Here is a 6,179-nt window from a genome sequence, read left to right on the forward strand (position 1 = left end):
ACTTACAGTGCCTTATACACTGTGACCATGATTTTCATATCTCCATAAGCTATTCTAGGCCTTAGAGGACCCATTTGGCTTCCTAGAGTTATGTTTGCTGTTTCACTGCATTAGTAAGACCTTTGTTATAAAATATCATTAAAAGGAAGTTGAGAGATGATACAGACCTTCAGATATCTGAAAGATATTAATGATGTTCAAACGTCAATGCTTTTCTATTGGAAAGGAAATTGTAGAAGTAGGGAGTCATGAAATGAAACTCCAGGGGAGAAAACTTATAACCAACATCAGGAAATATTTCTTCACAGTGAGGTTGGTGGATGCCTAGAATACCCTCCCAGAAGAGGTGGTGAGGACGAAAAAAAGTAATGAATTCAAAAGGGCATGGTATAAACACTGGGGATCTCTAAAAACCAGATGATAGAAAAGAAGAAAGGGGTGCATGAGGATAACCTGCATAGAGCGGTAGTGTTTACTCTTAATGGAAAGAATGGGGATAATCTGCACAGAGCAGCAGGTATTACCTTTAACAGAAAACATGAAGGTAACCTGCACGGAGCAGCAGTTACTACCATGGGCAACTTGCTGGTCAAATTGGATGGATCATTTGTTTTTTATCTGCCATCATTACTATGTTACTATTTGAAGATTCTAATAGTGGTAATACAGAATCAACTGCACAAAAGCAGAAGATGCAAATAGCAGTAGAGATGTGAATCGGAACCGGAATCGGTTCGGATTCTGGTTCAGATTCACTTGTGGGTTTTTACCCATCGGGCCCGATCGCGTTTTGTTTATCGGCTGCCCAGCCAGAAATTAAAACGTAACCGAAGACATCTTGGCATACAAATGCGGAAACAACACACAGTCAGAGGAGTTCCTGAAGCAGCATTGGATGCGAAACATGCACTTCGAACTGCACTCTGATTTCTTTGGAAGGGTAGCACCCTCCATGGACTGTGATCCCCGAAAGGGAAGTATTCTTGAATTAATTTACTCAAGGAACATTTTATCTAAATGAAAAAATCAACAAAAAAATGCACATAAGTGAATTTATGAGCTATGATTAAAGATGATCCCAATTGCGGCTTGATAAAGAGCAGAGATGCCAAAAGAGCCCGCGGGATGTTATGAGAGTCATCAAATCACTTATATGAAGCTTGAATTCGGTACTGACTATCATCATTAGAAGTAACTTTAAGAGAAACTAACGTATAATTCATTATTTATTATGACCTACAGTACAAACATGTCAATGAAGGAACATTACATGCAAATGAGACTTTAGTGGGTGTGTGCTACACAGCATGTTATGCTCTCCTCTCTATACTATTTAGCATTTGCTCATTAATATCAAATTTACAAACCTGTACCAGACTAGTTATTAAATTTCTAGATCACATATTACTAAAAAAGCTCGGCTAACAGCAGTTGGCTTTCTTGACAGCATTATTGGGAGGAATGTCGATGTAGGATCAAGCTAAGTATGGAGGGGGGCAAGTCAAAGTGACGTTTCCACAAAACACATCCATCCACTCAACATGGTGCCCTGCTTTTAAATTGGCTATAAAAGCCTATGATTTAAAGCCCCAAGGGCCTTCTGTGGAATTTAAAAAAGCTTGCCTGATTTATCTTCCCAGTAAAAATAAGATTAAAATCATTTGATATCCTCGTTCAACCAGTTCTTCAATATAAACAAGAGAGCAAACTCTGAAGTCTATGCATGAAGGGACCAAATCTCATGAACCTCTAGTTCTGCAACATACTTACCATCCATATACATTTCTCCTACAACAGACTTTGGATGTTTCCCTTTACAATTCACTATATAAAATACATTTTCAAATTCTGGTATTCTCTCAGTAAGAGCAACACAAATGCTATCTAGTACAAAATACTTTGTGAAATAACAAAAAACCTTGCAAAAAAGACAGAGCCTGAGTAGCAACTCTGACATACCATAATAGCACTAACTCCCAGAATTCAAACAGCAACAACCCTATCCAAGAAAAGAGCGCACTGCCAATATTACAACCGGTCTGGAACAACAATACATGTCCAATGTGGAAAACACAATAAACTGTACCTCAACAGATCCTTATAGAAGCTATACTCTAGCAGAATCCCTCACTTTGTCACTCAGAATGCAAGCAGACCCTCACCTAATACAGAATAAGGTGACCATAAATTATTAACAGAAACATGCAGACAAACTGAACTGGAAACCTCAACAAGCGAGGCTCTATATGCAGTGCAACAATGGAAAAATAGAAATATCACCATTCATTAAACAAAATCAAGAAATATAAAACATCAATAAAAATAGTAATATCATACTCATAAAAAGCCTAAATATTTCAAAACAATTGAATAGAATATTCAAATTTTCCCTAACACCAACAAAGTATTTCGAAATAGCAAACATATCAAACACCAAGCAATAATTAAATTAAATAAGAAAAAAACCCTCCCTTTCTCTATACCTGGGAACCTTTAATTTCCTGAGATTGTTATGGATTAGAGAAAGAGAGGAGGGAAAGGTACATAAGACATCAAAGCACATACACACACACAACCTCCTTCTCATTGTCATAGACACACACACACACACACACACACACACACAGAGCCTCTTTCTCTCACTCACACACTCAAAGATTCACTTACACACTCTCATGGCTTTCCATTTTTTTCTGGGCTTCTTCAGCTGCCATCAAGATAGTGTCCGCTGATGGCTGCTGGGTCATGTCCCCATTTTTCTCTCTTTGGCTGCCACAACATGGCTTCTGCTGTGGCCTACCAGACCTCTCTTCATCTTCAGCCACCTGTGGGATGGGCTCCTCTGGCAGCTTGCCATTTCTCTCCCTCTTTTCAGCTGCCAGAGGGATAGGGTCCACTAGTGAGTGCCAGGTTATGCCATGGGTGGCAGCATGAGTTGAATATAAGGAACATCATCACTTGCTCTGCAGAGCTGGTTTTGAGGTATGAGCAAGAGATGATGTAGGGTTAATCTTAACTCCTGCTGCTGGCAGAGGCTGGGGTGGGGGGTGAGGATAAGCTGCATCTAAGCATCGGATCATGAACGTATTTGGTTTATCCCTGCCTCATCCAATGTACAAATTTCAGGTGGTAAAGGTATGGTAAACCATTTTTGGGGGAAGTAGCAATGCTTCTGACTAACAGAATTTGGAATCACAGATGGAAGAGGTGAGAAGCACAAGTGTTTATGGAAAAACGTGGGGATCCAAGATGGCACTGGCATAAGCACACGCAGAAACTCTCTGCTCCGCGGTAGAAATTTCCTTCGAGCCTTTCTGTTACTTTTATCTTTTCAAATACATTGCCTTTTTCACGATGCCACATACTAAAAGAAAGGCTCGTGTTTGAGAGCTTACCTCAACACCGACATCTAAAGATCGACAGCCGCGGATTGAGGAGGTATTTGCGAGGCCCGTTACTGAGAGACCGGAAGGAGGGGCTGCTGGCGAGAGCGACGAGAAGCAGACGCCAACCGCGATGGCCGAGGAAACATCCCTCAGCCCCGGAGCACCTAGGACCCCCAGTCCGCCGATAGGACCTCCCAAGAGAACGGAGGAGAATTCTGGAAATTCAGCTGTTCCAGCCACCCTTGAGGTCCCGCCGACCCTGAGAGTTGGTAGTGATACACTGACCGATTCGGAGAGCCCAGAGCAGGGCTCCAAGGGCCGAGGAGTTGTGGATCAGAAGGGAAGGAAAACAGAAGCGGACAGAGGAAATCTCCTGGAGGTAGGAGTAATAATGCCAGATATTACCGAGATGACAATGACTGTGCCAGAAAAAATTACTTTACAGGAGGTGTGGAAGTTACTTTGGGTATGGACAAATCCATTAAATCTATTTCCATAATGTTAAAAGATCAGGCTAATAGAGTGCAATGTATTGAAAATAAGACAAGTCATATGGAAACTTCTATATCAGAAATGGAACAAGAAATAAAGAAAATTAAGGACATTCAAGGCAATTTAATTAAGTCAGAAACTTTGCAGTCAAACAAAATGGAAGTGATTGAGGATACAATGAGGAGATCCAACCTGAGGTTTTTGAATTTCCCCAAGTCTCGAATAATTCCACCTAAAGAAATGCTTAAAAATTACTTCTTAAAGATTCTGAGGCTTCAAGAAAAGGATATTCCAACCATATCAAAAGCATTTTATATACCATCATCTAAACATCAAAAAGAAAAGGAAACACAAGCAAATGAGGAAATATCGTCATTAAACTTTACAGAATTATTGGAAAAATCCACTGAGACACCTATAACATCAAGAGCAACTTTATTAGTGACTTTTACTTATATTTCAGAAAGAGATTTTGTACTTAGACTTTTCTTTCGAAACCTGGAACAACAATTTCATGGTCAGCAAGTGCGAGTTTTCCCTGACATTATAAAATCTACTCAAGAAAAAAGGAAAAAAAATTTCCTTATGAGAAATGAGGTGGTAACTAGAGGGGTGAAGTTTAATCTACGATTTCCGAGTAAATGTATACTTTTGTTTCAAAATGCTAAATATGTCTTCACAGAACCTTTGCATCTGTGGGAATATCTGGACACACACTCCTAAGTTTGTCTCCAGGGGAGGATAGGTTATATTTGAAAGATAGTAATGGGTTATCTTATGCTAATGCTAATCTTTGTTATTTGATTATTACTTGTATATCTGCTTCTCAACATCTTGGATCTTCCTTTTTTACCTATGATAAACAGAGGGGAAAAGTATATCCTTTTCTTGAATAGGTATTAATGCCAGATGTAATGGTTTATTTTTTCTTTCTTTTCCAATCTCTGTATTTTTCTGGAGACATTATAATTAATGTAATCATTGTTAAAAATTCAATAAAAATAAAATTAAAAAAAAAAAAGGAAAAACGTGGATTATAATATAGGGAAGTGACTGAGGAGAAGGTAAGAGCAACACAGAGAAATGAGAAGGCAACAAAGAAAAGACGCCAACACACATTTGAGTACATGAAACATAATTCTGCATTGATTTACACAATGCAAATGATTTTCCAAAAACTTTTTACAGAGGACAACAGATTTTCTAAATTTGTTGTACACTTAGCAACATGGAAGGCACAATGATGTCATGAATGGAAATAAAGGGTCAGCCTACAAATTCTTTCCCATTTCTATAATTACACAGAAATGATTTACTGTATGTGTTCTGTGTCCCTGATGGTCACCAATCTTTGCTGCCTTTTTTTAAGAGGTCCCATTTAATGTCCTGACACTACAGATGTGCAGACCAAATATTTGGTTCATTTTTTGTTTTGATTTTTTTTTCTTATGTCTTTCCTTTTGTTTTAATGTTAATTTTGGTTCAGTTTCTTTGCTTAACCAAAATAAGCATAGAAAAAAAAAAAAAGCCTCCCAGGGCCTTCCTCTGACACCATCCAAGATGCTGGAACTCGGGCCTACCTGTCTAGGCTGAACCAAGATCAGCCCGGGCCTTCCTGAAACCTCTGTCCCCCCCAACCTCAAAACTTAGCCAGGGCAGGGGACCTCTCCAGCCCCCACTTACTCCTTCCATGGGAATCCTGGCAGGAGAAAGGACAGGAGTGATTTCCACTCATTACTGCCCTGCCACCTATATTTAAAAATGGCACCCAGCTCTGGGACATCAAAATGCAAACAAATGGCCATACAAGAAAATGGCACTAGCCAGCTCTGAGACTAGTGCCATTTTGATGTAACTTTGGCTCTGATCTCAGGGCTGGGCACCATTTTTAAATAGATGCTGTGGGATAGGCATGAGTAGGGATCACTTCTGCCCCTTTCTCCTGCCAGGACCCCCATGGAAGGGGTAAGTGGGGGGCAGAGAGGGTCCTGGTGCTAAATGATTTCTGGGGGGTAGGAAGGAGGGAGATTGGAGGGGTGATGGGAGGCCCCGACTGAGCTTGGCTAAGCCCAGCTAGTTAGGCCCCACCTCCACTTGGTGGCAGGGCTATCGCTTTTTTATATTTCTCAGTAAATAGTATATGCTATTTGCTAATAGCATGCAATATTTTCCAAAACAAAACACACCAGAAAATGTATGTCTTTTTGTAGGGAGCGTGCAGTCATTTCAGGTAAAACAAGTTGAAATGAAAATTGACCATTGTGATTCAGATTACCCATTTATTTTAAACAAAAGCATGTC

The sequence above is a fragment of the Rhinatrema bivittatum genome, chromosome 7 (genome assembly GCF_901001135.1).
Source record: "Rhinatrema bivittatum chromosome 7, aRhiBiv1.1, whole genome shotgun sequence".
NCBI classification, from domain to species: Eukaryota; Metazoa; Chordata; class Amphibia; order Gymnophiona; family Rhinatrematidae; genus Rhinatrema; species Rhinatrema bivittatum.